Genomic DNA, 8,758 nt, shown 5'->3' on the forward strand with positions numbered 1-8,758 from the left:
TGGCTCAGCACAACTTATTTTTAGCTCCCCCTCCAGCCCCCCCGCCCCCATTATCTCCAGGTTTGCTGCTGCAGGATCAGATTTCTCTTTCTTTTCCTGGCCTAATTGCATCCCCCTTCTTGCGCCTGGGCTGGCCAGGGGGCTCCTCCAGCCGCCCCCCTCCCCGCACAGCTGTCTTCAGCTGCCACCTGCCTTCTCAGAGAAAAAGGGGGGGGGATGTGGCACAGGGGGCTGTTGGGTGGGGGGCAGGCAAGGAAGGCCGGGCCACCCCTCGCCAGGCCAGCCGTCTTGGGGGCGACCCCTTGCTGGTCATGGTGCCCCCCCACCCTGCATGGACCTTTGGGGTGGGGGGTGGCCATGGGTGGATCCCTGGGGGGGGCAGAAGTGCTGGGGCCCAGGCCAGCCTGGAGGGCCTCTCCTCTGCTCAGCGGGCTGGTTGTGGCTCCTCAGTGGGGAGGGGAGGGTGCTGGGAGCCGCCTTATGTGCGGAGTCAGGCCTTGGGCCCTCTAGTTCTGGACGGTCTGGCCGGACTGGCAGCGACTCCACCAAGGTTGCCGGCAGGAGTCTCTCCCAGCCCAACCGGGAGAGGCTGCGGGGGATTGAAGCTGGGACCTTTGCACATGTTCAGGGGCGCTCCTGATTCCTTCTCACATGATCCAGACCTTGAGTGCCGGGTTACAAGAAGGCTCTGGGGCCACATACAGATGGAAAGACATCCATTGCCCGAGTAGAGAGGACTGGATCCTTAGAGTTGGCAGAAATGGCAAAGCTAACAGCATTAATAAGAAATAAATTTGAAGCCTTTAAAAGGGAGTGGGACCCTCTTCTTATCTCCCTAAAAACATATTATAAAAGGGATTTCTATCAGGCTTTTGAGTGATAACAAAAATGTTTTAAAAATGCCCTAGAGCTGACTTTTGTACGATGTATCGGGGAGAGAACGATTAAATTACAGGCAAGACTTGGGTATGTAACTGATACTTGTTTTAATGATGAGATGGACGTCCTCTTGTCTTTTTGTGTGTTTCTTCTTCTTCTTTCTTTGTGTGTGTGTGTATCTTATGTTGTGAAAAACTGAATGAAAAGTTTTGTTTTTTTAAAAAAGGAGGCTCTGGGGCTGGACCTCAATGAGCCCCAGCAGCAGGTGGGCACGCAGGGGGTCCAGACCTCCAGGCCCTGGCGCTCCCCCCCCCGCCATCGTCCTTGGAGCACAGAAGCTCCTGCCTGCTCTCTAAACCGCTTCCTGTCGTGGGAGGTGGGGTGCTGGTGGGGGGGGGGGGCAGAACAGGCCCCAGTGGCCACTGTGACCGGCCAGGCCTGGCTGGCTTTGGGAGAGGGGCAAGCCTCAGCCCTGGGGGAGCTGGGTTCAAGGCTCAGGCATTAAGCACAGTCAGCCAGTGGCCCTGGGCACCTGCTCTCTTCGTCCAGCCTCAGAAAAGGTCAAATCGGTGGCGGTGCTTTCTGAGGGAACACACAGCACAGGCTTGTGAAAGGATGCCTGGTGGAGAGAGCGTTTTTCTCACCCTCTCTCGTAAGAACAGCCCTGCTGCAGGGTCAGGCCCAAGGAGGCCCATCCAGTCCAGCCTCCTGTTACACACAGTGGCTCACCAGATGCCGCTGGAAGCCCACAGGCAGGAGTTGAAAGGGGCAGGCCCTCTCTCTCTCCTGCTGCTGCTGCTGCTACTCCCCTGCAACTGGTACTCAGAGGTATCCTGCCTTGGAGGCTCGAGGTGGCCTCTAGTCCTCCAACTAGTAGCCGTTGATAGATCTCAAAAGCCATACAGGTTGTTGGCTAGTCACCACATCTCTTGTGGCAGAAAATCCCACAAGCTGATTATGCGTTGTGTGAAAAAGTACTTTCGTTTGTTGCTCCTAGATTTCCCGGCAATCAATTTCATGGGATGACCCCTGGTTCTAGTGTGATGGGAGAGGGAGAAGAATTTCTCTCTCTCCACTTTCTCCACACCATGCGTGATTTTATAGACCTCTATCATGTCTCCCTGCAGTAGTCTTTTTTCTAAACTAAAAAGCCCCAGGTGTTGTAGCCATGCCTCATAAGGAAGGTGCTCTAGGCCCCTGATCATCTTGGTTGCCCTCTTCTGCACCTTTCCCAGTTCTACAATGTCCTTTTTAATATGACAACCAGAACTGTATGCAGTACTCCAGGTGTGGCCACACCATATTTTTTTATAAGGACATTATAATATTAGCACTTTTATTTTCAATCCCCTTCCTAATGATCCCTAGCATGGACTTGGCCTTTTTCACAGCTGACGCACATTGAGTCGACACTTTCAAAGAGCTGTCCACCACGACCCCAAGATCCCTCTCTTGATCAGTCACCGACAGCTCAGATCCCATCAGCGTATACTTGAAGTTGGGTTTTTTGTCCCAATGTGCATCACTTGACACTTGCCAACATTGAACTGCATCTGCCATTTGGTCGCCCACCCCCCCAGTTTGGAGAGATCCTTTTGGAGCTGCTCACAATCTGTTGTGATTTCACTACCCGAAAGAGTTTGGTATCGTCCACAAATTTGTCCACCTCTCCGCTTACTTACCCCTACTTCTAGATCATTTATGAATAAATTAAAAAGCACCGGTCCCAGTTCAGATCCCTGGGGGACCCCACTTCTTACTTCCCTCTAGCGTGAAAACTCTCCATTTATGCCTACCCCGTTCCCTGTCTTTCAGCCAGTAACCAACCCATACATGAATCTGTCCCTTAACCCCATGACTGCTATGTTTCCTCAGGAGTCTTTGATGAGGAACTTTGCAAAAGCTTTTTGGAAGTCCAGGGATACTATGTCAACTGGATCACCTTGATCCACATACTTGTTGACACTCTCAAAGAACTTCAAAAGGTTGGTGAGGCGAGATTTCCCTTTGCAGAAGCTATGCTGGTTCTCTCCCAGCAGGGCCTGTTCTTCTATGTGCTTTACAATTCTATCCTTGAGGATGCTTTCCATCAATTTGTCTGGAATGGACGTTAAGCTAACCGGCCTGTAATTTCGCGGATCACTCCTGGATCTCTTTTTGAAAATGGGTGTTACATTGGCTGCTTTCCAGTCCTCCGGTATAGAGCCTGATTTCAGGGATAAGTTAAATATTTTAGCAAGTTGGTCGGCAATTTCACATTTGAGTTCTTTGAGGACTCTTGGATGGATGCCATCCAGCCCTGACGATTTGTTAGTTTTCAGTTTTTCCAGACAGTTTAGATCATCATCCCTTCTCACTTCTATCTGACTCAGTTCTTTAGCCTCCATCTCTGAAAAGCCTTGTTCAGGAACAGGTATATGCTCAGTATCCCCTGCTGTGAAGACAGATGCAAATAAGTCATTTAGCTTCACTGCAACTTCCCTATGCCCCTTAATAATCCCTTTCACTCCTTCATTCTCTAATGGTCCAACTGCTTTCCTGGCAGGTTTCCTGCTTCTGATGTATTTAAAGGAGTTTTTGTTATTCCCCTTGATGCTTTTAGCTAAATCTTCCTCAAACTCTCTTTTCGCTTTCCTTATTGTCACCTTGCTTGCATTTCTTTTGCCAGGGTTTGTGTTCCTTTCTGTTCTCTTCATTTGGACAGTCCTTCCAATTTTGGAAGGAAGTCTTCTTCCCTTTTATGGCTTCCTTGACGGTACCCGTTAGCCATGCTGGCATCCTCCTGGACTTAGTGGTACCTTCCTTCCTTTTTGGTATACATTCTAACTGGGCTACTAGTATTGTGGTTTTGAGTCAGCTCCGTGCATTCTGGAGTGAAGTGACTATCCTGATTTCCCCTTTCAGCTTTCTTTTCACCATACTCCTCATTTTGGAGAAGTTTCCTCTTCTGAAATTCAAAGTGTCTGTGTTAGACTTCCTTGGTGATTCTCTCCCCGCATGTATGCAGAATTTGATGGCGCTATGGTCACTGTTACCTAAAGGGTTGATGACACATCACGCACCAGGTCCTGGGTGCCGCTCAGAATTAAGTCCAAGGTCGCCTTCTTTTTGGTCGGTTCCAAGACCAACTGTTCTAGGACATAGTCGTTCAGCGTATCTAGAAATCTGACCTCTCTGTCATTACCTGACTGTGAATTTACCCAGTCTATGTGTGGGTAATTGAAGCCACCCATTATTACTGCCCTGCCTCAGCTTGATGCCTCCCTGATTTCCTTCTGCAATTCCCAGACCCTGTCAGAGTTTTGATCTGGAGGGCGATAGCACATCCCCAGTAGCACGTTCCCTTTCCGGCCTTGTAGTGTCACCCACAGGGTTTCTGTGGAGGACTCCAATCCACCTAGGTTTTCTAGCTTGTTAGATTCTATCCCTTCTTTAACATACAGTGCTACCCCTCCTCCAAGGCGCCCCTCCCTGTCCTTTCTATAGAGTTTATACCCAGGGAGAAGAGTGTCCCACTGGTTCTCACAGTTCCACCATGTTTCTGTTATGCCCACTAGATCTATTTCTGCGTTAGCAACCTAGCACTCCAGCTCACCCATCTTGGCTCGGAGGCTTCTGGCATTGGCACATAAGCACCTATACGCTGAATCTCTCACCTGGTGTATGCTATCTTTCTTTCGACCCTCAGCTCTGCCTGTCTTTCTGTACCTGCCCGTGGAACAGGTAGAATTTCTGAGAATGCTACCTTGGGGGTCCTGGACTTCAATACACTACCTATCAACCTAAAGTTGGCTTCCAGGACCTCCCGACTACATTTCCCCACATTGTTGGTGCCAACATGCACCACGACAGCTGTCTCCTCCCCAGCACTGCCTAAGAGCCTATCTAGATGCTGCGTAATGTCCGCAACCTTCGCACCAGGCAGGCAAGTCACATGCCGCATTTCAAACCCATTTCTCTGTGCCTCTAATGATCGAATCGCCCACTACGAGGAGGCCCCCACCCCCCGGAGGCGTATCCCCCTGCTACCATTTGCACCTGGGGTCATCCCATGGAACCAACTAGCAGATGAGTCACACAGGAGATAATTCACCTGAGGAACACAGTGCCACCAGGTGTGGTGATGACCATTAGCTAGATGGCTTTACAGGGGGAATCAGGTGCATTCATGGAGGAGGAAAGGTCTCTCTATGGCTAGTGGTGCTGCTGATGGCTATGTGGAACCTCTATTTTCAGAGGCTGTACACCTTTGTGTACTGGTTGCTTGGGAGTAACCAGGGAAGAGTGCTATGTTGTCTATGTGGCCTGCTTCTGGGTGTTCCAGAGGCATCTGGAGGGTCTCTGTCGGAAACAGTAGGCTGGATGGGGTGGGGTTTTAGCTCAGGGACAGAGGAGCCCCTTGCTTTCCATGCCGAAGGTCCCAGGTGCGACCCCTGGCAGCATTCTAGGTAGGATGGAAAGAGACTCCCACCTGAAACCCTGGGAGAGTTGCTGCCAGTCAGAGGAGACCAGGTGGACCAAGGATCTGGCGCCGGAGGAGGAGGCCGCTTCCTCTCAGGCCCACCTGGCTCTGACCCAGCACAGCTTTTCTGTCTGTGGGTTGCACTTCTCATCCTGCCCTTCTTCCAAGGAACTCATGGCAGCTTGTGTGGACCCCCCCTCCATTTCCACAACAACCCTGTGAGGTAGGTTGGGCCGAGAGAGAGTGCCTGGCCCAAGAGCATGGCTGACTCCCAAGTCCCAGCTGGAGAAGAAGCTTCGCGTCCGTGTGTCTGCAGGGTCTGCGCCTCTTGCCGGACGCCAGCTGCTCCGGGACTTCCCAGCAGCCAGACCAGCCCCCCCCCCCCCCCCGTTTTGGAGAGGATGGCAAGAAGGCTCCCTCCCAACTCTGCGCACTTGGCTACGTCACTCCTCGGCCCCGCTGCCTCCTTGGGCTGTTTCCCACCCGGCCAACCTGGCTAGCCACCATGGTGGTCCCTCCAACCAGGGCTGTGGCCACGCAGAGCAGAGGACACGATCCCTGAAGAGGAAAGGAACCTCTCGCTGGCCCCAAAGTGGCCCCAGCCAGCCCTGGGCCAGACCAGGGCCCCCCAGCCCTCTGCAGCACCTGGAGTCGCTCCCCCCACCCACTGGGGGCCCCCACGCAAGGAGGCCCAGAGGTGGCGGGGGGGAAGAGAGAGAGCGAGAGCCGTGGCTGGGAAGGAGCTGTGCAGGGAAGGGCTCCAAAGCTGGGGGGCCGCCCTGGCCAGCTGGAGAATCCCACCCAGCCTGTGGGTGCAGCAGGGCCCCCTAACTCATGGGCCTTGCAGGTGTGAAGGCTGGATCATGAATGTGGCTGCTCCAGAGAGGGAAGGAGAGCCGGGCTGCTGAGCTGCTCTAGCTGCGCGTGTGTTGGGGAGGGAGAGGCAGCCCCCCTGCTGGCGGAGGGGGGAGGGGTCCAGTGGGAGAAGCCCTCCCCTGCCCCGCTGTGGGGGGCTCAGCCCCAGGTGTCCTAGGCTCTTCCAGCAGAGTTGGAGGGTGGTGGTGGTGCTAGGAGTGATGGGGACCCCCCCTCCATGCGATTCCATAGGGCCAGCAACCCACAGGCCCCCCCTGCAGCCTGGCCAGTTGGGTGACCTGGCAGGACCCCCAGCTCTTGCAGGTGGCGAACCCGGGCGCGGCGGCCTGGGGCTGTCCCTCTGTGGCTGCTGGGTGGGGCCTCTGCCAGGAACCTTGGCTCCCCGCAAAGGACCCCCCCCCCCCGGCCCTGGCCTGCTCCGTGGCCACACCCACCCTGCCTTGAAGCATGGCAGGCTTGGGGGGGGGCTGCTCTGGGCTCCCCCTCCTCGCCAAGGAGGCCCTTCCTGGCCACCGGGCGGGACCACCCATCAGCCCAGAGTCCTGGGACCCGGGAAGTCTCACCCAAGCCGAAGGGACCGTGGCAGAGGGGAGAGGAGGCCCACGCCAGGCACTGAACCCCCCCTGGAGCCGCCTCTCCCCTCCACCCCCCTCCACGCAACACCAGCTCCTGGGCCGGCCCTCGCCTTCAACACCCTCCGTGGCCTCATCAGTGGCAGCACCAGGAAAAGTGCAAACTGCCCAGGGACCTTTTTGTGGGGGGGGGGGGCGGCGGGCGGTATATAAATGTAATAAATCACGAATAAGTTTTTTTTCATTTTCAGTTTTAACAGTTAATTGATGTTAGTTTTATTTCAATGTAAACTGCCCTGAGCCATTTTTGGAAGGACCGAGGTGGGCACTGAAGAAAGGACAAAGGGCCTCGATGGGGGTCGAGCTGGGTCCCAGTTATGGCATCTCGGAAAGGGGGATGGTGGCCGGTGGAGGGGGCCACTACTTCTCTGAAGGGGTCCCCCCCCAGCTGCCTTGGCCTGCCCCATCCCCCCCCCTTGCTGCTGGCCACCTGCCCTGCGCCCTCTGCTGCTGCCGGACCAAAGAGGCCTTGCTGGCTGCAGATCAGGAGCCCGCCTGCCCTGGAGCTCCTTTGCACCAGCCCCAGCGCCTGCCCCCCCCCCGTGGCAGCGGCTTCTCCAAGGAGTCTCCCTCAGCCGCGTCTTGGAGATGCTGCCAGGGAGGGAACCTGACACCTTCTGCAGGCAAGCAGGCAGATCTCTGTCTTCCCAGAGCGGCCCCCTTATCCCCCCCCCAGGGGAATCTCTGACGGGGTTCACCCAGGGAGTCTCCCATGCCAGTGCAAACCAGGGCAGACCCGGCTTCCGCGCCAAGGGGACCATGAGTGCTTGCTGCCACCACAGGACCCGCCCTCCCCTCTCGGCTGGGGAGCCCCCCTGCAGCCCGGGGGCTTGTGGACAAGGAGCTTGCGGAGTGGGGGGGGGCTCTCCAGGGGTGCTGCCAGGAACCTGCTGTGCTCATCCCCACCACAACGGCAGGGATGCCCCCCACTCAGTCTGACCAGGGACAGCCGCCTCCCCCCCCCGGCTTCCAGCCACCTCTCTGCTACGGACGCTTGGCATGGGGGGGGGGGAGAAAGTGGTTTTCTCCAGTGGGAGTGGGAACCCCCCCTCCCCAGCCCCGGGCTTCCAGCTCAACTCCCCCAGCCCCTCCTCCCTTGGATGCCTCCTCTTCTGCTGCTCCCGTCCTTCTGAAGAGGCCTGTTGGCATAAGTCCACAGGCCCCCCCTCCCCGCCCGCTGTCTCTGTGTGGCAAGCAGCCCACAGCAGAACCTCCCAGGGGCTCCTCCCTGCTGTGATGCATAGGCAGCCCTTCAAGAAGCCATTGCCAAGCCTGGCGGGCCACAAAGGGTGGAGGCACAACACAGCTGCGGATTGGCCTCCAGGGCTTGGTGTTTGCTGCTGCTGCTGCCGCCGCCAGGTGCCTTGAGGCATCCCCCCCCCCGGCCCCAGCAGGGGAGCAGCAGCCAAGGGGATCCCTGGCTGGCCTCCTTCCCACGGCTGGCAAGCAAGGCCCACTTCTGAAGGGCCCCTGGTGCCCCAGGCAGCTCAGGGGCCCTGTGGCTCACCCCCCCCCCAGCAGCAGGGCTGCCCTGGATGCAGCCCTCAGCACTCAAGCGGGTAGGATGGGAGCTGCCTCCCCTGAGCAGGTGTGGAAGTCCAGCTGGGGGGAGGGATCTGGTTAGAGGGGAGGAATCCTGAGGCCAGTCCTGGTTTCAGCTGCTTTTATTCATGGCCCCCTTTCCCATCCTGCTCCCTGGCTGGCAAAAAGCCGCCAGAGAAACGACAAAACAGGTAAGACTAGAACAGCTGGAGGCCAAGCCGAGAGACCTCCGGCACCGCCCGGCTCCGCAGCAACCCAGACTCCGCCCTGGCTGAGGCCGCCTGCAGGCTCCCCGGACTGGCCGGTCCCTCCAGAGGCCCCGGACAAGAAGGCTCCGAGGAGGGCCGGGTTGACAGACGTGCTGCTT

Source organism: Hemicordylus capensis, chromosome 3, assembly GCF_027244095.1.
Source record: "Hemicordylus capensis ecotype Gifberg chromosome 3, rHemCap1.1.pri, whole genome shotgun sequence".
NCBI lineage: Eukaryota > Metazoa > Chordata > Lepidosauria > Squamata > Cordylidae > Hemicordylus > Hemicordylus capensis.